Genomic DNA, 23,759 nt, shown 5'->3' with positions numbered 1-23,759 from the left:
TTTGGTGATAAGGAACAGCACATCCACTCCAGGTTCCTTCCTACACACCTACATCAGGGCTGGGTGTCCTTCCTCAGAGCACCACTGCTCAGGACTGACTGCTCTTTTAAAACTGCTAATGCCTCCATTTACTTCCTGAGACAAGACATGGTGTTGGGATACAGAATATAAATTAAATGAAAAAAAATATTTTTTTCTGAAATTACAACATTTCTCGGGAGTCCAGAAATATCAAGTTCAATCAGAGCTAAAAGTTGCATAAAAACACTTCTGATCTACAAGCAAACATCTCCTCTACTGATTATATTTTGTCTTCCTACACAATCAGAAATGACTCAGAAAGAACAATGCTTTTTTCTCCTTGTTGATTATCTAGATGTTGCTTTAGGGTTTGTTCTGGAACCTCATTCCCATCTTTGATGTGTTAAGGCAAAAATGATTATAATGTGATTCCTGATATGTATAGAACTTTATTTGGCATTGGCCTCTACCTTTTCTGAAATTTTCAGCCCAGTTGGAGTGGTCCTTATTTTACAAAAGTCATTATTTTACAAAAATGATTATCCTTGTTGAATGCCATTTGAAGAAGAGTCTCAAATAGACACTCAGGAGAAACATTATGGCCTAAAGGAGGCTTCACAATTGGTTTTATATTACTGGAAAGTTATTACAGTTTGGATATTTACATTTTCCTTCTATGAAGATAACACCAGGGGAAAAGGTAAAAATTTATCAGGAAGGAAAAACAGTACTAGTAGTAAAGTTGGTTGAAAGTGTGATGTAATGGAAGGACCATGAATTTCAAAATAACAGTCATTTATTAGAATACCCAATATGACAATATTATTAAGCATTTGATCTTGGATGGGACATTTGTTTCTCATTCAAAATGGTAAATAGGGATGTAAGATTTTTTGGATGACTTAAATGAAATAAATGTATTAATGCACTTAGCACAATTACTGGCAGGTAGCAAAATCTCAGCTATTGGTTTTCTATCCTACCTTCATCATCCTGGTTGACTTCAGCAGTTTTATGAATTTTTGACTGAAAGCTGCTGATATTCAACTGAGTCTGATCACAGTTACAGACCTGAAAAATAATTTAGATGTTTGATATGGAAGAAACACTTTCAGTAATCTGCAGATATCCAAGCAGGAATTTCTCAAACTAAACTTCAGAACAAAGGCTATATAGTCTGTAAAATATAGTAATGCCATCTGACAGACTCTTTTGTTTGCTCAGGCCCTCTTACACACACTTCAATTTCCCTCCTTGCTACATAATTCCTTCTCCATGTTGCCCAAAGCTGTATGGTTGAAACCTTTCCTCCCCTCTGCCTCCCAGGCCAACTTTCTTCTTTCTCTGCAGACCCCATTATTCTTGTTGCTAACTACTTTCAAAATAAATGCCTTATAGATATAAAACTCCCAAGAAAATTTAAGGAAAAACTTTATATAAATGAAAATTTTGTATAGGAAACCTTTGGTAGATATGGATTACTATAAAATATAAACATGACTTTTCACACTGCCTTCTGTTTATTGTAAACCTATCTTTATTCATTCTTTTCTTGGTTACTTTGTAGGCTATCTCATCCTGATGGTAATAGCTAAGATTAGTTTCCAGTTACTTAACCCTTACATTGTGGCAGGCACTCAAGGATAATCTCATCTCACTTATCTGCAGTCTTGGGAAGGAGTCCCATCTTTAACTACAAGGAAACTGAGGCCCTATAGGAATTATATAACTTTATCCAGATCATGAACCATGGGTCTGAAATTGAAGCAAAGCCCATGCAAATAAACAAGCAGATTGGACAGTTGACAATGAAATAATGCCTACTGAATAGACAATCCTGATCAAAGACTGAGTTATTTTCAAACATCTTTCAAAACATTTGAGAACTCCCAGAATTTCTGTTTTCCATAAAGCATACAATTAATGGTGTAGGGTGCTTATTTTAATACCCCTGAAACCATTTCTTTGATTTACAAAGCCTTTTGCAGGAAAAATATTATTTCCACCTATCTGGAACCCGGACACAGAAACAAGCAAGTGGTGTGAGCTCCGATGAAGGGGTTGTCCTTATCTACACTTCCCACTAAAATATGGAAAAGTGACACTAAATTTTACTCCTAATATAGACATCTATTTGTTTTGTATGATTTAGTTATATTTTGGTTTAGAGAAAGAAAGTAGAAAGTTAAATGACATAATTCTTGGTTCTTCTTAGGTTTGGCTACCTATAATAGAAACTCCAAATAACTGTTACTGAAAGAAGACAGTGTCTCACTTAAAAGTTTAATGAAGGAAGCTAAGAGCCATTACAGAGGCACCATAGTCATCTGGCAACCTAGCCATCTCCACATTTCCACTCTCTTTACCTTTCCCATGTTATAGTTCTCATTTTTTTTTTTTTTTTTTTGTCTAAGGCAGATATATTGGTTTTGTAGGGCTGCTGTAACAAATTATGGCAAACTTGCTGGCTTACATCAACAGGTTTATTTTCACGTAGTTCTAGAAACCAGAAATCTCCAATCAGTTTAATTGGGTCCAAATCAAGAAGACTGTGCTCCTCCAGAGGCTCTTGGGTACAATCCATTTCTTGACTCTTCCAGCTTCTGGAGCTGGGGGTATTTGTTGCCATGTGGCCATATATGTACTCTGTGATTGCAATGTTTTCTTCACTTTGGTGTAAAATCTCCCTTTATGAGAAGACACATGATTACATTTATTTTCTGCTATGGCTTGAATGGTCTCTCCAAAATTCAGAGTAAAATTTAATTTCCATTGTGACAATATTAAGAGATAAGACAATTACAAAGTGATTAGGTCATATAGGTACCATCCTTTTTTTTAAATACTTTTTTTTAATTATAGTTGAACACAATACCTTTATTTTATTAATTTATTTTTATGCGGTACTGAGGATGGAACCCAGAGTCTTGCACGTGCTAGGTGAGCACTCTACCGCTGAGCCACAACCCCAGCCCCAAGGTATCATGATCTCTGGAGTAGATTTGTTACAAAAGGAGGCACTTTGGCTCCGTTTTCCTCTCCCTGTCTTGCATGCTTGCCTGTCCTTGCACCTTCTAGCATAAAATCATGTAGCCCAAAAGGCCTTAATCAAATGCTACATATGCTCTTGGACCTCCCAGCCTCCATATCTGTAAGCCAAATAAACTTGTTTTTAACTTATCTAGTCTGAGGTGTTATGTTATAGCTGTAGAAAATGGGATAAGACAGGCCCATGTAGATTATGCAATATAATCTCCCTTATTTAAGATGTTTAATTTAATCACACCTACAAAGTCCTTGTTTAAGGGACTTAATATAAAGAAAGATTCCCAGGTTCCAGGGAATAGCATGTGAATATTTGGGTGGGGAGGAGAGGGATGTATTGTTCAACCTACCACAATGGATCTCTAGCCAGTATATCCCTATTTACAAAATCAAGATGGATGAAGGGGATAAAAAGGGACATATCCACTTCTGTTAAAGACATGTTTTACCTGAATATCTATATTCATCCTTCTATCCATAGGCCCCTCCTACTAGTCCATCTTGAAAGAGATATCCAAAGTCAATTAAGTCTTAGATATCTGAGTTGACAGAGAATCATTTCTACTAGGTACCATAATCATCTCTTCTCATGGTCCAGTTATATGCCCCTTAAAACAAAACAACAACACACACACACACACATCCCAAAAACTCTTATTTGAAATATGAGAGTGGAAAACAGATTATCTTGGAAGTTATTGCATCCAGCTGGACAGAAATAATGATGACTCTCTTTTTGTAAGCAGAGTGTTCCTATGTTACCCCCATCTGAAATTGCCTCTGAGTGGCTCTTCCTTGTTACTATCCTTCATGGCTCATCTGAGGCATTGGAGAGGGTGCCTTTTGGTACTACTGGTTTGGAGGCCAAGGGGGTGATTTTGGAATTTAATAGGGTTTTCATTTTTTAGTAATGTAACTTCTTTAAATTCCTGGTAGACTTCCAATTTATTTGCTTCTGGTCAATCATTTGTATTAGTAACCACAGATAAAAATCTTATAGAGTCAGAGATTTTAAGGCTGAAGATAGGGTCTTTTATTTATTGCCCTTGAGCTCTGCCTAGGCCTCTCCTCTCATGTTTCAGACTAATGCTCTTAAAGCTATTTAAAACAAAGCCCCAGAGTGAGGAGACAGCACTCGTCATCTGATCTTTGCCATTGCTGCCTCCCATTTCCTAGCAGAGAACTCTTAGCTACAGGTGCATGGAAAAGACTCAGAGGTACTGTCTTGTCTTCTGCTAAGTCTGACCCTTTGCAGTCTTTTCTTAGAATTGCTTGAAACTGGGATACAAAAACAATTAGCTTTTGCAATCCCAAATCATTGACTGTTTAGTGTTAACAGTCATTAACACAGACTTGAGAGCTAGATTGTCTACTTCAAATAAGTTTCTTCACATTTTATTAGGGTCATTGGGAAATCACTTTACTTTCCCACTTTTCATCATCTGTAAAATGGAGCTATAGGTAGTATGTACTTCATTGTGCTCTTTGAGGATCAAAGTTACTTAAAATATACAAAGCACTGAAATGGTACCTGGAACATTGTATGCACCATCTATGTGCAGTTCACCTTGATGTACTAATGTAAGATTGCTAGACACTGGGTCAACTTGTACTGCAGGATGAAGTCTGCTACCAAACTGATTATCTCACACTTGAGTTGACTTCTTTTGTGCACTCTACTAAAGCAGAAGGAAATAACCAATACAAGACAGCATACTGGATCATTTCTACCATTTCCCTTACTGCTATGACCATTGTATGTGGTCTACCCCAAATTTCTTAGAAATAGTTTCACCATATGTTCTGCCATAACATGAGTTTCTACCTTTTTGGTTCCTATGATCTGAAGTCCCAGTACCCATATTTTAGGTTGTGTCAGGGCCAATGCTCTACTTTCAGTCAACAAATTCTTTATTTGCTAGGGTTTTATTTATTGCTTATAATGGATATGCTAAATACCCAAAGAATAAACATGATGAATCTTCTTTTAGAAGTCTGGGTTAAGGAAGTGCAGGGACGGCCTGCTGGTCCCATAGTCATGTCTGAGACACAGGTTGTCTCCAGATTTCCATGCCACCATCACTCAGATGCTTCCGCGTTCACACAGTTCAAGATGAGAACCGAGAGAGGAGAAGGAGCATATGTTCCGGAAGCTGAACACACATATGCAGAACTTGTTGCAGGGCCACACCTCGCAGGGGAGCTTGGGAAATGTGATCTGGGGCCAGTGGCAATATGCCAACCTCAAAACCGAGCCTTCTGTTATCATAAAGGAGAATGAGAAAAGGACCTGCGGAGACAAACAGAAGCCTCTGCCACAATCAGTAAAAATGGCTGTTTCTCTACCGTAACAACATGTCTGTTCAAAATAATGCATCATGTGTAACCCATTCAGTCTCCACCTCTTTCCCTACCACAAGAAAATGTAAAACCAGTGGGTGCATATGTATCCAATAAAAAATAAAATAAAACCCAATAGCTTATATCAAATGACAATTCTGTTCTGGAATAGTTTATGGTTTTCCCTTAAGATATAATTGCATTTCCTAAAATTGGAATTAACTTGCATTTGTAGGTTTTGAAAATAAAGACCAAAATATTTGCATATTTGTGTCGCATTCAGTTGGTGTAGGCTCGTTTTTTTTTTTCCTAGAAACAAGATACCTATCTTAGCCCTTATAAGCTTCCTCAACGTGCATACATAGTAAAGTGACACTTTTAGAAGTAACCAGAATTTTGAGTTGACACAAAAAACAGTGTTTTCTATTATATTTGAACATACAGAAGGGCTATGAGAGACTAAACACCTTATTTATTTATTCATTTTTTACTTTTCGGTTTCTCTTTGTAGAGACAAATTGAAGAAACAAAAATTCAATAATTTGAGATTTATAACTACCACAAATCTTCATACTTAAAAGCAACTACCAATGAGCAAAGAAAAATAAGCCATATATAAATGATTTGTTTTCCTTCTTTGTCAAGCAGCTCTGCCGTATCTGTGCCTAAGCTTTTTTGGTTGTTTTTGGTTGGCCGGTTTTGTTTTGTTTTGTTTTGGGTGATGTTCAGTATTTTGTGTCCTGATAGGAATTTTAATGAATGTAAAACAAAAGCACTGGTACTAAGCTGAGCCCAATGGATGAATCAGGTAGGCGTGTGTATTCACAGCACTGATTGCTGACAATTTTCTTGTGCCACTGTGGCCCAAATGTCAGTCAACCAGACATATGTCACCAGAGACATTTTTTTTTTATTTTAAGATCCTAGACATTTTTCAAAAACATACACACAAACATTCTGCACAGTTTTGTTTCAGTTGCAGTAGACGCGGAAGCAGGAACCAGCTAGAGCATGCATCTGCTCTGGACAGTTACCCTTGCCCATGTCACTGGAGATCAAGAATTCCCCTGCAACCATGAGGAATTAGCCATTTTCTTTTACAGTCAGCCCATTTCAGAAATACGGTAACTGCTAATGTATTTCTCCCCTTTATCTTTAGAATACAATGTGGTAACAGGTATTAGTATTTGTTAATATAATACATTTTACAAAAAAAAAAGGAATGCTTGTAAGTTCCTACAGAACAGAAACAAAACATGATTTATTTGAATAATTACTACTTACATATGTATTTAAATACATGTCCTTATCCATATCCAGGAAATATTCAGACTGCTTTACTGGAACTTTTGTCTTAACTCACTTCCCTACCTGCCTCTGAAAGTGACTTAGTTACCTTCGTAACTCTTTCAGGGTCTTGGTTTCACAGGGTCTGATCCTTGTCAGCCTCCACTTTAAAATTCTTCAAAAGTCTCTTCAAAGTCTTCCCAGCCTCCATGATCAAGTCCTTTAAGGTGGCACACAGCCCTCAGAACTTTTACCTCTTCCTGCCACCAGAGTTTTATGTTTGCCCTGGTAGCTCATGACTTAGCCAGAAACTATTTAAATAAATCTAATATTTTCAAAAAAGCTCTTAATTAAAAGAAATAAGAAAATGAGGTTTCAATGATAAGTAAATGGACTATAGGTACTTAGCAATTATGTACTATTCACTGCTCTTTATGATTCTCTAAGTATTTTTGTCAATTTGAAGAACCATGAATGCTTGTCCACTTAAAAATTCTTTTTCTTTTTCTTTTTTTTGCACTACACTGTCATATAGCAAAAGGTTTGAGCAACATAAATGTACACCAAGTGGTACTTTGCTTAAATTAATTATAGTAAGTTATAATGGAACACACATGGCATGATCTCATTTTACAGAAGAAAAAATTTAGTGATATATATAAGAATATACAAAAATCATTTATGGAAGATATTCACCAAGTTATTAACAACCCTTATCTCTGAATGAAAAGAAATCGAGTATTCTTTGTACTTGCCCTATTGTTTTTGTTTGTTTGTTTATTTGTTTGGTACTAGGAATTGAACTCAGAGGCGCTTAACCACTAAGCCACATTCCCAGTCCTTTTGTACGTTTTATTTAGAGGCAGGTCTCTCTGAGTTGCTTAGGGCCTCACTAAGTTGCTGAGGCTGTCTTTGAACTTGTGATCTTCCTGCCTCAGCCTCCCAAGCCGCTGTGCCCTATTGGTTTTTATTTTATTTTCTTCTTGAAGTAGTAACTCCTTCCTTAAACAAGCAAAAAATAAAAAATAAAGGGAAAAAGTAGTAGAATAAGGTAAAAATGGAAGTAGCTACCTTTTAATGTGGGAGGGCTTACTGTGAGCTGGGCTTATTGTGGTAAATTTTAATTTTCACTTGTGTGTTTTAATACACAATAAATCTGTGAGGCAGATATATGAATGACATTTTATAAACACAAAAATAGAAACTTAGAGATACTAAATAATATTCAAGGCCACATTGTGCCTGGATCCAGACACAAGATTTAACAGAAGCTGGCCAGGCTCCTAAGAAGTCATTCTATTCTCTGCTACTGAAGAATCTTTAGATAGTATTTTAACCATTACAAACAGTGCAGGCAAGAAATAAATGGCAAAGTAGTTAATTCAAAACTGAAGCAAAATAAAAATTAAAAAGCCATATGAAAGTTAAAATTAAAAATTTAAATTAAAAATTAAAATTAAAAAGCAAAGTAATGTTAAAGCCATCTGAAAGATCTATTTATTTGTTTATTTATATTATTTTTATTATTTTAATTTACAGTACTGGAAATCTAAGAAGCTCTTTTATAATGCACCAAAATTAGCAAAGTTTAGGAAGAAAAATAAGTGATTGGAGACATTAATGTTCAACAACAAAAAAATTTAAGTTATGCTCATCAGCTTTTAAAGCTTTGTGACCTAATTGTTGTAAAGTCCAATGATCTAATGTCCTCTGGCTACCCTGCACTCTTCCTTGGCACTCTGGCCACTTGGATGACTTCACAACCTCCACACATAGCAAGCAATTACTTGAACCTTGGCTCTGTCCATGCCCTGGAATTCTCTTTTCACTGCTTAGTATACTTATGAATTCTCTAAGATTCTGACTCCTCTCTCCCAACAGGCCTTTATTTCCATCCAGAAGATGATTTACGTCTCAATTTCACTGTTCTCCCACATTCAACACACTGAATAACCAACATGGCAGGAACCTTGGCCAATCGGAAAAGGTACAACTATGCAACACTATCAGACACACAGCTGACTATTTCCTGCTGGGAAGATCACATTGTGTACATCTCTCCAATAGGTACCTAAGTTTCTTGAGGACAGGGGCCATCTGATATTTAATTTTATGTTACTTCTCATATTGGCAATGCTGAAACTAAGACAGCATATGGAGCAATGCTCAAACATATGTACCTTTTTCTCAGTTCTAGAATGTTCAGGAAACTCCTTGCCCATCATAGAATAGCAGGCAATGCACCAAAACAGTGATCTCAGTATACGCCTGATTTCCCTGGGGTTTCAAATCTCCGTGGAAAGGAACATGGTGCCTGTTTGACATTAGTGTTCCATATATGCAGACACCTCTCTTAAAGGTGATGAAGGTGGGGAGCAGGAAGCAGACCTAAATGGTCTTGGAGCTCTTAAAGTAAAAGTCACCATGAGGACATCTTATCTGGCAGGTTGGGCCTGTAACCTCAGCTTGGTAAGACACAGTAGTAGTTTCATGTTAGTGAGCTGCACCATGACCAGTTCCCCACTTAGTATGCTCTCCATACTAACCTGGAATAGTGTGTTCCAGATGGAATAAGGCCATTTAAAATGTAAAATTAGTGTATCACCAGAGGCCCAAGCATTTTTCTGTGGGATATAGTGCAACTTTCAAAATGCATCAGTGTGAGAAAGGTGGACATGTCCTCTTGTTTGGAGAGAGTCACCAGAACTTAAAGTCAGATATCTGAATGAATGTTGGGTTTTCTTTCCCAGAGATTGTGGATGAGAAGACATCTTCAACACCGGGATGAGACATTTTACTTTGATAGCTTCCATAACAAATTATCTCAAACTTGGCATATTTAAACAGCACAACTTTATTATTCTACCATTCTCTAAGTCAGAAGTCTACCATGAGTCTCACTAGACTAAAATCGAGATGCCAGCAGGGCTCAGCTTCTGCTGGAAGCTCTGTGAAGTATATATCTCAACTTTTCTAGCTTCTTAAGGCTTACCCACATCCTTTGGATTATGACCCCTGTAAAGCCAGCAATGGTACGTCAAGTCCCTCCACTTCACCACTCTGATATTCTCTTTTTGTTTTTTTTTCCATTAAAGACCTTTGGGATTATGTTCAGCCCACCAGAATGATCCAGAATGCTCTCTCTGTTTTAAGATCAGCTGATTAGCAACCTCAGTTTGACATACAGCCTGAATTTTCCTGTGCTATGAAACATTGTCCTAGACTCTGGGAATTAGATCATGGGCATCTTTGGGGCTGGACATTATATCTGCCTTCCACATATGAATAAGCAGAGTACAGTACCTATATTCAAAAGGCAAGAGCATTAGGTGCATGGAAAGAAGAATGATAGTCTGGATGGGGATGGTTATGGCAAAGCAAGACCTTAGAGGATCATCAGATGCAAATGGATAAAGAGAATAGAAGCCAGAATAGAGAGGCTATGGAGCAGTGGGTGGATTTCATGTGGTTATATATGAGTAGTTTATACATAACCCCACCTCCCTACAGGATTCCTGGAAAGTTTAGAAAGAAAAGAGCTGACATCCTGCCTCTTAGTATCCAACAATGAATCCAATGGACCTATGGACAAATTAGAAACTAATCTTATCAAGAACACAAACTCTGGCAAATTCTAGGATACTTTTGGTTTCTGTATGTGGGATACTGTAGTTCTCTGCTATTTAAGAAAGTAGGGGTTTGAAGAAACAACAAGTAGAATTACTGAATGGCATAATCTCTTGTGGCATTTGGCAGGGTACACAGATTGTTTTTGCATGGGTTATAATAAAATAATTACGAAATCTTACTTCTATAAGGACCAACATATATTTTTTCCATTTATTTAAATTAGTCTTCCATAGTACATCCACCCCTTTAAAATTTACTTAATAATTGGATCTCAAATGCATTTATAATTACATACTGAATCTCATGAGAGTGGGTTTTTTTAAAGTCAATGTTTGTATTAACTACTTGATATATATAATTAATTAGATAAGATCAGTTATAACACACAGAGAAAGTTGTAAAATAGTGGTTGATCCTATGACTTCATATAAGTACATAGATTCAATGTGATTGTGGATCTTAAATAAAAGATGAACAGCATGATTATTGCAATACATCTAAGACTAGATGTTCAACTTTAATGTTGTTTCTCAAAGAAAATTATTTTAATTAAACATTAAAAGATTGATTACAGATCTGGGCAGAAGATATGGTTTCTACTTGTGGATGACAAAAAAAAAGAGACTCATTTTCCTTTAGAAATGTAATGTCTGATAACTTTTGTGCTACATTATTTTTCCTTCTAATTCAGGCCTTGCCCCTGCATCTCCTCACTGGTAACCTTAGTCCAGGTGAATTGGTAGAGTCCTTAGCAGCAGAGTCATGACCTGAACAGGTAAATACAATCCTGCTATTCCATTTTCAGACAAGGAAGTGCTTGCTGGTTCTGAGCTATCACACATGAATTATCATAACATTCAGCAACAGCAACATTTGTAGATAGAACTTTCTAGGACTCAATTCTTGAATAAAAAGGTACTTTTACAATAATGTCTTTTTTTACTCACACAGAATATTCTTTTTTTTTCTTTTCCCATTATGTGCTAAGAATTCAAGAAAGAAAACTCCAGATTTAGGTTACTTAACGCAAAATGAAATGCATTCATCCCCTCATTCAGGTTAAACATCTTATTCCAAATTAGTTTTGCTCTACCAACTACATAAATTTATAAGTAGCTCCTTGAGAGTGAAAAAAAAATGAACCAGGATTTGCAAGTAAAGATAATAATGAAAAGGGATGCAGCATCCTGGGCTCATTTGAGATTTAGAACAAGTCACCTTTTTACAAAGTTTAAGTCATCTGCTCTTTTTCTACCTCACAGGAATGTTGTAAGGAGAAATTGCAAACAATATGATTGCTTCAAATTAAGAAAAAAAACATTGCAGTTAATTAATTGTGAAGGTACAAATTCACCAGGAGACAAATGGAGGGAAGTGCACTCTAAGCCTGTTTTGTAAGGTGTCCTTAGTGTCACATGTATTTATAAATCAGATTTTAAAAATATCTAGTTAAATATTGCTAAATCAGATTTAAAGATATCTAGTGTGTAACAGGTCACAAAAATTATATGGTCTTATACAAGTGTATCAGTTTATTATTTTACAGTCTTATTTAATTCTTACAACATAACAAACAGGAAGATAGATCTTGTCGTCTCTTATTTTGCAAATGAGGACAAAGTCTCAAAGGACAATCAGTTGCATGCCCAGGGTTGCTGCGCTCTGACTGAAGCCAGCTGCTTTGGTCTTCATTCATATTCAGTAAACATGTAGTGAGTTCCTCTCAATTGCCAGGTGCCCTGCTGGATGCTGAGAATACAAAGGCAATGCTTAAATGCATTCCCAGAAAGGAGAGGGAGATAAATGTATAAATGTAATTAAAATACAATAAAGTAAAACACATGACAAGGCTGTGGAAGGCTGTGTGTGGATTGTTACTGAGAATATCCATGGAGGGAATAGGAAGAGCTGCTTAGAACAGGTGCCACTTGAATTCCATCTAAATGGATGAGTAGGTGTTTAGGGGATGGAAGGCAAAGGTTGTTCCAGGCATGGGAACTGCACGTGCAAAGCCAAGGAAACACAAGAGCATTACAGGAGGTCGACCTGTGAAAAGTTCAGGGAGGACAGTCTTAGGTTTCAGAAGAAAGATAAAGAAGGCAGATCAAAAACGGTCCATTGTAGGCTATGCTCAGGAGTTTGAATTTTCATGCTGTAAGTGGCTGGGATCCACCGGAGGATTTTAATTGTGTGAGTGACAAGATCAGATTTGTTATTCAGAAAGCACACTCTGGCACAGTGCAGTGGGTGGAATAGAAAGTGGTTACCCTGGAGACGGGCAGACCCATTAGGAAGCTATGACAATAATCCAGGAGAGAGAAAATGAGGATAGGGTTGGAGGAAAGAGCAAATTCAAAGACATTTTAGAAGTGGAACCGATGGTCAGGAGAGATTGGTTGAGTATAAATGCTGAACAAAAGGAAGAATCAAGAATGATGGTCAGGTTTCTGGCTTGGATTTCTAGGTGGAGAATAAATCATTAATCAAGACATAGAATACCAAAGGGGTCACAGGTTTGGGGAAGAATATTATGAGTACATCTTATGAGTATTGTGGGGCATTTTTAATTTGAGGTGTCTCTGGGACTTCTAGGTGGAGCTAAAATACATGATTAATGCACTATATTTAGAATTCAGAACTGAAGTTATGACTAAAGATGTAGATTTAGGAGTAATCATCAAATAGCTGTTTTGAGGTTTTGGCAATCTCCAACACTAAAAGATCCGGGTACCATTGCTTCTACCCAATTCATTTGCACCATCCCTGAAGTAAGTACTAGCTCAAGCTTTGTTCCAAAGTACAAATTAGCATAGCAGTTCAGTAAACAATGTCTCTGAGCTTCTGGAAAGAAAGATGTTCAATCACCATAAGGCCCAGAATTAATGAAAAGTCACAGAAATAATAGCTCTATTCTTTAGTTGCTTTTGAACCTCAAATCACTCACTGGCAGCAAGGTAAGAATTTATAGAAAGTGCTGAAATGACCTCCTGGTAAATAGGGCAGCAAAAAGTTTGCTTTTAATATTTGTTCTAAGTCATATATGTGGTTGTACTTTGAAACTGCTCATTCACATACTTGACCTGAATTCCTCTTCTAATTGGAAAGTCAATTTTGATTCTGATTATAGGATATCATTTCTTGAGAAAAATCTTCTGTGAGCATTAGTTGCTTCTCACTCTGCTTTTTTTTTTTAACCAGATCAAATTACAGGCATCAGATGATACATGCTTATATAATGGGTAGAATTTGCCTATTTTTTAATTAGAAGACCATTCTTGGAGGAAACCTGATTTTTGCTTAGCTGTGGACAAACATTCAACAACATAAATTGTAAGTCACACAAATTAAAATCGATTTTTCTTTGAGGTTGGATACAGATGACCATAATGCTAGACCAGAGCCTTATTATTATTAATGCTTACAAAACACTAAAAGTCAATAATTTGTCCCCAAATTGTGATAAATATGGAATAATCAATACCATTACCTTTTGCTTGCCATCCCCAACCTATGTGTCCTAATTTGAGTCACAGTGGAAAGAGTGGGGATTGGTTTACATATGTCCATCATCAGCATGAATAATAAACTTTCCAATAGTATTTAAGAGGAAGGCAGGAGACTGAGTTTTGTCATATGTTTTATCTTCTTCAGAAGTTTTAATGATAATGTATTCTGGGGATTCAATGAACTAATAAATATAAAACTATTAAAGCACAACTATTAAAACAGAACTCACATAATAAATGTACCATAAATATTAAGTAGTATTACTTGATAATATATATCCCCATGATTTAAATCTAAGGAATCCCATATTTAGAGAGGTAAAATTTTTATACAAAGTAATATAACTAGTAGGGTATGTCTCCATCTTTGGAACCTGGTTTTCCTACCTCAAGAACCTCTGCTCTTTCCATTATTCTATACTGCCACTTAGTGACAAGTAATTTCAGTTCCCATTGAAAATAATAGTTTCTTATATTCTCAGGGAAACACTACCAAAATTAGCATATCAGACTTCTAACACTGGAAGGCTGATTTCAATTAATCTTCCAATTTATCTATGCCTTAGTTTTCTCATTTAGAAAATAGAAATGTCATTTACTATTCTTGTTTGCCAAGATGCTATTTAAATATTCAATGTAGTTTAATATATTGCAGTTTCTGTAATATGATTTTCAAATATTATCTCATTTGGCCTTCAAAATAAAACTAATAGGGCCTAATGGAAAGCATATTGAATTTCCAGTCCCGAAACTTGGAGGCATTGCTTAAATAAATGAAATTCTTTGAGTCTCGGTTTCCTCACCTATAAAACTGGAGGATTGAATTAGATGTTCTCTCTTGCTTCTTTTAACCACCTTATAAAATGGAGTTACTGGTTTTCCCCAAGAATGCCTAGCAAATAAATGAAATATTAAAATGCAGATCTTTGATTCCTAATACAAGTTCCCTTTCACTTTACCAAGCTATGTGCATTTATTCTTGTTAGCAAAGACACATTAATGATGCCTAATGTTAGTGACAATTCTGCTCATCAGGTGATTGCTTCTGCCTCTGGGGAGATTAGTAAACTTCAAGGCAATTAGCATTTATAATTGTTAAGCTGAGATTTAAGTGAAGTTAGTGACCTAGTAAAATAAAACTTGGCACTAAGCTTTGTGAGTTGCCCTACATCAGTAAGCTTCACTTTAACTCAGCAAAGTCCACCCTCCTTGTACCTGAATTGCCCTTTTGAGAAAAGTAACTTGTGTCACCTTTCTCTTGAATTGGCTGGCACTGCAGTGATAGGAGTTATCATACGATATCCCCAAAGGCAATTTTGATCTCTGGTTTCATGGTGCTCACTTGGAGAAAATGGAATTTTATGTTAAGCTTCTGGCAGTTTCTATCAGAGCTGGAATAAACAGAAGGATCCAAAAGTCACCTGGAATATCACTGAGAACTGAAAAAAATATCACTCAATATTTAAATTGGGTTAGAAGTCACAAAATCTCTGGTTTCACAAAAGCAGAGCCTCAACTATCAGAGTGGTCAGGATCTTGGAGATTGTTAAGAGTGATTATCTTATTTTACAAATGAAAAGATTTACCACCATTTGTGTGGGCAGGAGAGGACTTAGAGCTAGAATTTTTATTGATTTAGTTTAAGGAAACATAGAAGTAAATTGATATTTGATGAGCACTACCTATATAGAAGTCATCATGCATTTACTAAATGTATGTTGGTATTCTTCCATATAAATCCAAACTATTCCTGCTTTCCTTCATGTGCAAGTATCCCAGCCTTTAAAAATGTTGGAAATTGTAGAGAGGAAATGAAATGCAGCAGCCCCTCCTGTCCTTTCATGCTCTAACCACATCCCCATCAGATGCCATTATTCAGGGGCTCCTTTGATTCATTCTTCACTGTCATCCTTAATTGTGACCTTCTTAAAACACCATTTCTCTTCCCAAAACACTCCAGCAAGCAACTCATAATTGACCTGTGTTGTTCAAATAATACTTTCTCCCTGCCCTCCATCCTGACAATTCCTGTCCCAGGTGCTCTGCATCATTGGTTCCAGTTGTGTTTTTGTCTTAGACAGTGGCAAGAATTCAAGGGCATTTGGAGCAATTAATTTAAAAAAAGAAAATAATAAAAATCATTTTAGAGAACACAATGGTACAATCATTCAAGTCCTGCAGTAGGACTTTTCTCTCTGCTATGCCTGTTCCCAGCTTGCAAGCATTCTCCTTCCAATAGAACCCAACAGTCCTATGTGCACTTTGCTAACACAGTGGTCCTATTTTACAGCTAAAACTGGATGGAGGATCATGGAGGGGAGGTTGATTGGTCCAGGGAGTCAATCTTCCAGAATGAAGAAGAAAGTGACTGATGTAAGCTCCTAAGAAAGACCTAGAGCTATTTGGTATAGCCAAAAAAATACAATTTCCCTGAGTGACCTATTGAACATGTCTCATCACTGTGTGGTCTCAGGGGACATGGCCAGAACATCCTCCCCAGCTCCAAGCCAAGCAGGTAGGATAGTTTCTTTCTTTCCCTCCTACCCTTCAGACTAAGATAATATTTTTTTGTGTGGCTTTTTTTTCAATACTGCCCTTGAGGTTCACACAAGCTGAACCCAATTGGATAAAATGGGTTAGAAAAGACACTTCAGGCCTCCCAGAGAGAAACAAAACTTAATAAAGAGTCATCTAGCATAATTCAATGGCAGAATTTATACCAGCCAAGGCAGAAAGAGAAGATATAAGGATGCTGCTTCTCAGTGAAAGCACAAACCATTTGGCAGTAAAAAAAAAAAAAAAAAAAAAAAAAAACTTGTTAATGAATTAATGAAAGAGTTAGTCACAATGGATCCATGTGACTACATGATAACTCATTTATTTGTACATGATAGATAAGTAATCGGTTTTATGATGGAGACATTCCCAAAGGAGAATCTGAAGTACTGCAAATTGTTCAGGATGATTATCTCTAGAGAAAAATCATCCCACTGACCCACCAATAGCAGTCAAAAATGTTTTCAGCAGTGAGAAAACATTTGAAGTGTGACAAATGAGGGTTATTTTAAATGTGCTGGCCTATAGCTGGGAAGCAGAGGACACCCCACTGAAAGCTTCAGCAAGAGTTCCCATCCGTCATCCCTGACATAGCAATTCACATATACATTTGCTCAAAAAAGTACTCAGGTTTGATGAACCCACAAAAAACTAGTGGTGGAGGCCTCTCAAAAAACACAATTTTTACCTTGATAATATTTCAAATTGTAATTTTTAATTGATTAAAATCAGATATTGAAAGAGTAACCACACCCACAATGTAACAAGGGGAAATAATATAACTAATTTAGTTTTAAAGTTAAATATTTTAAAAATTACCTTGCTCTATCTAGATTACCATTTTTTAGGTAATAAAGAATTGAATAAATGTGTATGATCACATAAGCAGAAGTGAAAAGCATTTTATTGTTAAATTTTAACACTGGAGGTGAACTTCTGCTTTCTGGTTATGAGATAGTAGAAAGGTTCATATCAAACTCTCCCCCAAAAGCAATTGAAAAATCTTACTCAAAATAAAGTAGGAAATGAAATAAAACAATCAGCTATTTGAAAGTTACAAAAAGAAGCCAAATGCACCCAGGAGTAGAAGATTCCAGATTCTGAATCCCTGAGGATTCAGCCCAAAGGGAGATACTTTGAGGCACACCCCACAAGTCCTTAGGGAACAGGCTGGGTTTTGGCACAGAGCACAGAAGAAAAAGTAGAAAACAGTGGCATGGGGTTGGTGCCATTCTCACAGCACTGCAGAGATAAGAATCTAAGTTTCAACTAAGGAAACTAGAAAATATTTGGAACTGAATGGCATTTGAGCAATGTGGAAGGAGAAGTACTCAGAGGAGAAATTTTAAAGAGGAGAAAAGGTACATACACACACTATAAGAGAGGGGAAAGCTAACCACCTAACTAAAAGTCTGAAAGGAAAGATCAAATGCAACAAAAATAAAGAGCAAGAAGATTGCAATTGTTAAAAAAAATAACAGTACTTGATGAAACAAAAATATTCAATTGTAAAAATAAAACCAAAAGTTGCTTTTTAAAAAAGAAACACTGATGTAATGTATAAATCACCAACAATATTGATCAAGAAAAATAGTAAGAAAGGAAACATTAAGAACAAATTATTAATATTATAAATAAAAAGAAACATTATCAGACATATTGAAATTTAGTAAGATGTTATGAGCAAATTTATATTAATTGATTTTATAATTAGATGTATAAATTCCTTGAATAAATACAACTTATCAAACTAATACAAATAGATAGAAAATCCAAATAACATTATTATCTATGAAAGAAATAAATTCAAACTTAAAAATGTTTGTTCAATGAAAACTCTGAGCCCCAATGCTTCAAAAGAGAATCATTCTAAATACGTTTGGAAGGAATAATTTTAATTCTTCACAAATTGTTTCAGAGTCTAGAAAATAAAGAATATTTTCCACCTCATGTTGGCTATCATAATCTTGATACCAATACCTGACAGACCTAGAAAAGGAAAATTACAGATCAGACTCATGCCAGCAGAAACACAAGCACCCCAAAAAAGAGTAGTGAATTGAGTCAATAATATGGAAAAAGACTAGTACGTATTCACAAAATTGAGATAAAATTAAGAATGTGAGGTTGAATTATCATTTGGAAATCAACATTATAACTCCCGCGTTAATAGAATTAAGTATTTGGCCATTTCAATAAATATTAAAGAACAAAAACTATTTATGAATATGATTGAAACAAAACAACCACTTGAATCTCTCTTAGCCTAGCAGAAATGAATGAAATAAAATTTTTCAAATGTAATAAAGAATATCTTGCAAGAAAGTATATAGCATCTTTAATAATGAAATGCCAAAAAATGTCTATCTGAAATAAGAATATCTCAAGATATAAGGATAGCCCGATCAATATTTCATGTAACATTCTCTGGGAAGTCCTATCCTGTCAAGGCAGGAAGATGAAAGACAGAGAGAGAGAGAGAGAGAGAGAGAGAGAGAGAGAGATAGAGAGGGAGAGAGAATATACAAGGATTGAAAAGGAGACATGAAGATATAATAGAAAATCCAAAAGATAAATATTGGAATCAGTAAGTGAATTTAACAAAGTGAATGGGGATACAAAGTCAATATACAAAAATAAATTGTACTCTTTTAAAAGGCCAATAAATGGCTAGAAAATAAAATTTTAAATCAATGCAATGTTATTTACAATAACAAAACCTAAATGTATAGGGCTTCTAGCACTAGTTGTAAGGGGGAAATTATAAAAGAAATTAAAAAGCTGTATCATTGTAGGATATGCTGTGTCTACAAATTAGAAGACTGAATAGTGTAAGAAAAATTTTCTTTCCAAATTGATCTATGTGTTCCATGTACGAGCATACCTTGTCTGAGTGTACTTTGATTTACTATACTGTGTAGACATTGTGTTTTTCATAAATTGAAAGTTTGTGACATCCCTAGATCAAGTAAGTCATTAGAGCCATTTTCTCAATAATTCAGATTTTTTCAAATGTTTGCATTGCATTTTTAGCAATAAGACATTAAAGTATTACTTTTTTTTTTTTAAGATTGCGAATTTAGGTTGGGTGTGGTGGCATATATCTGTAATCTGAGTAGCTTGGAGGCTGAAGCAGGAGGATTGCAAATTCAAAGCCCACCACAGCAACATAGCAAGACCCTAACCAACTTGTCAAGACTCTGTCTCATAAAAAATAAGAAACAGATGATCATCTCAATAGACGCAGAAAAAGCATTCGACAAAGTACAGCATCCCTTTATGTTCAAAACATTAGAAAAACTAGGGATAACAGGAACTTACCTCGACATTGTAAAAGCTATCTATGCTAAGCCTCAGGCTAGCATCATTCTCAATGGAGAAAAATTGAAGGCATTCCCCCTAAAATCTGGAACAAGACAGGGATGCCCTCTATCACCACTTCTATTCAATATAGTTCTCGAAACACTGGCCAGAGCAATTAGACAGACGAAAGAAATTAAAGGCATAAAAATAGGAAAGGAAGAACTTAAATTATCACTATTTGCAGATGACATGATTCTATACCTAGAAGACCCAAAAGGGTCTACAAAAAAACTACTAGAACTAATAAATGAATTCAGCAAAGTGGCAGGATATAAAATCAACACGCATAAATCAAAGGCATTTCTGTATATCAGCGACAAAACTTCTGAAACGGAAATGAGGAAAAACACTCCATTCACAATATCCTCAAAAAAAATAAAATACTTGGGAATCAACCTAACAAAAGAGGTGAAAGATTTATATAATGAAAACTACAAAACCCTAAAAAGAGAAGTAGAAGAAGATCTTAGAAGATGGAAAAATATACCCTGTTCATGGATAGGCAGAACTAACATCATCAAAATGGCGATATTACCAAAAGTTCTCTATAGGTTTAATGCAATGCCAATCAAAATCCCAACGGCATTTCTTGTAGAAACAGATAAAGCAATCATGAAATTCATATGGAAAAATAAAAGACCCAGAATAGCAAAAGCAATTCTAAGCAGGAAGTGCGAATCAGGCGGTATAGCGATACCAGACTTCAAACTATATTACAGAGCAATAGTAACAAAAACAGCATGGTACTGGTACCAAAACAGGAGGGTGGACCAATGGTACAGAATAGAGGACACAGAGACTAATCCACAAAGCTACAACTATCTTATATTTGATAAAGGAGCTAAAAGCATGCAATGGAGGGAGGATAGCATCTTCAACAAATGGTGCTGGGAAAACTGGAAATCCATATGCAACAAAATGAAACTGAATCCCCTCCTCTCGCCATGCACAAAAGTTAACTCAAAGTGGATCAAGGAGCTAGATATCAAATCAGAGACTCTGCGTCTGATAGAAGAAAAAGTTGGCTCCGATCTACATATTGTAGGGTCGGGCTCCAAATTCCTTAATAGGACACCCATAGCACAAAAGTTGATAACAAAAATCAACAAATGGGACTTACTCAAACTGAAAAGTTTTCTCTCAGCAAGAGAAACAATAAAAGAGGTAAATAGGGAGCCTACATCCTGGGAACAAATTTTTACTCCTCACACTTCAGATAGAGCCCTAATATCAAGAGTATACAAAGAACTCAAAAAATTAAACAATAAGAAAACAAATAACCCAATCAACAAATTGGCCAAGGACCTGAACAGACACTTCTCAGAGGAGGACATACAATCAATCAACAAGTACATGAAAAAATGCTCACCATCTCTAGCAGTCAGAGAAATGCAAATCAAAACCACCCTAAGATACCATCTCACTCCAGTAAGATTGGCAGCCATTATGAAGTCAAACAACAACAAGTGCTGGAGAGGATGTGGGGAAAAGGGTACTCTTGTACATTGCTGGTGGGACTGCAAACTGGTGCGGCCAATCTGGAAAACAGTATGGAGACTCCTGGGAAAGCTGGGAATGGAACCACCATTTGACCCAGCTATTGCCCTTCTTGGACTTTTCCCTGAAGACCTTAAAAGAGCGTACTACAGGGATACTGCTACATCGATGTTCATAGCAGCAAAATTCACAATTGCTAGACTGTGGAACCAACCCAGATGCCCTTCAATAGATGAATGGATAAAAAAAATGTGGCATTTATACACCATGGAGTATTACGCAGCACTAAAAAATGGCAAAATCATAGAATTTGCAGGGAAATGGATGGCACTAGAGCAGATTATGCTTAGTGAAGCTAGCCAATCCCTAAAAAACAAATACCAAATGTCTTCTTTGATATAATGAGAGCAACTAAGAACAGAGCAGGGAGGAAGAGCAGGAAGAAAAGATTAACATTAAACAGATACATGAGGTGGGATGGAAAGGGAGAGAAAAGGGAAATTGCATGGTAATGGAGGGAGACCCTCATTGTTATACAAAATTACATATAAGAGGTTGTGAGGGGAATGGGAAAATAAACAAGGAGAGAAATGAATTACAGTGGATGGGGTAGAGAGAGAAGATGGGAGGGGAGGGAGGGGGGATGGTAGAGGATAGGAAAGGTAGCAGAATACAACAGTTACTAATAGGGTATTATGTAAAAATGTGGATGTGTAACCGATGTGATTCTGCAATCTGTATTTGGGGTAAAATTGGGAGTTCATAACCAACTTGAATCTAATGTATGAAATATGATATGTCAAGAGCTTTATAATGTTTTGAACAACCAATTAAAAAAATTAAAAAAAAAAAAAAGAAACAGGCTGGAGATGAGACTCAGTGGTTAAGTACCCCTAGGTTCAATCCCTGGGAAAGAAAGAAAGAAAGAAAGAAAGAAAGGAAGGAAGGAAGGAAGGAAGGAAGGAAGGAAGGAAGGAAGGGAGGAAGGGAGGGGAAAGGAAAGGAAAGGAAGGAAGAGACAGAAAGAAAGAAAGAAAGAAAGAAAGAAAGAAAGAAAGAAAGAAAGAAAGAAAGAAAGAAAGAAAGAAAAGAAAGAAAAGAAAGAAAGAAAGAAAGAAAGAGAAAAGAAAATTGCACACTTGTAGATTATACCACAGTGTAAATACAATCTTTACCGGGAAACAAAAACTTTTGTGTGATTTAGTCTATCCTGATATTCACTTTATTACAGTGGTCTGGACCTGAATCTGCAGTATCTCCAAGGTAGACCCATATTCCTACATCAGTGTAGAAATGTAGAGGCCAAGAACAGGATGAAAACCTTGAAGAAGAAAAACAGAACTAGAAGACCTATAATAGTGGCTAGTAAACAGATTTTTATAGCTACTATAATTTAAACACTTTATCATTGATTAAAGGATGGAAAATTAATTGAACAAAATCTTTCCAGAAACAAATCCACATACATACAAATACTTCATTTGTTACAAAGATATCATCACAAATAGTAGAATGGTATTTTCTTTCTTCTCCAACCTTTATAGCTACCAGTAAGGGGTGTTGTATAAATTTAATATCCAAAAGGGGAAAAAATGAATCTTAAATCCCACCTCACTATCTTATATCAAATATAAAAAAAATCAATTCCAGATGGAACATTTCAATATGAAAAGTAAGAACAATTATTCCAGAAAATAATATATTCATGACATTAAGATAAGCAATTTTTTTAAACAGGACACAAAAAGATTATCCATAAGAAAATTATAGATGAATAGGACTTCATTAATTTACACAACTGGGCCATTGTTACTGGCCTCTTCCAAGTTTTAAAAAAAGATAGAAATTGAGGTTTTATGTAAAAGATCTAATCAAAAATTTACAATTGGTCTAATTTTCAAAAATCAGCATATGGATAAGTTAACCACAGCTAATTATCAGAAGCCTTGTGGTCTAAAAAAATTTAAGGCATTAACCATTTCAACAACATGGAATCCCTCAACAGAGATGCAAGAAGCAATTACCTGATTATAATTGAGTTAGTCCTGTTTAAAATGATGCATTAATGGGCAAAGAATTAACTCTGCTCCACAGAAAGCATGTTAAAATTGAAAAGTGGCTTAAAGGGAAAAATTAATGAAAACATCTGTGAACATCTGGCTTCACTCTTTTGTTGGATTTTTCTGAAGCAGTTTTGATAGAAACTAGCTCAATGAGACACAGCCTGAAAGCGGAATCAAGTAAACATTCAGAGACTATCAGTTGGAAAGCAAGTGAGTATGAGAAACACGCACAGAGATCATGTCTTACCCAAAGAACTACAGCCACAGGAACATATTCAGTATTTATGAGAGAAGTTAGGCTTAGGACTCTATCTCACACCAGTACCTATATTACTATGTCATGTTATAACTGTGTTGGGGGAAGGGGCACTAATTTCAATCATAGAAATAGAACAAACACAATACCAGAAGCCATGAGTTATTCAAGTCCGTAAGTATAAATAAATCAGCT

Source organism: Marmota monax, unplaced genomic scaffold (genome assembly GCF_021218885.2).
Source record: "Marmota monax isolate L192 unplaced genomic scaffold, Marmota_monax_Labrador192_F-V1.1 WCK01_AAM20220418_F8-fsc00043, whole genome shotgun sequence".
NCBI classification, from domain to species: Eukaryota; Metazoa; Chordata; class Mammalia; order Rodentia; family Sciuridae; genus Marmota; species Marmota monax.
This window is presented reverse-complemented; position numbering follows the sequence as displayed.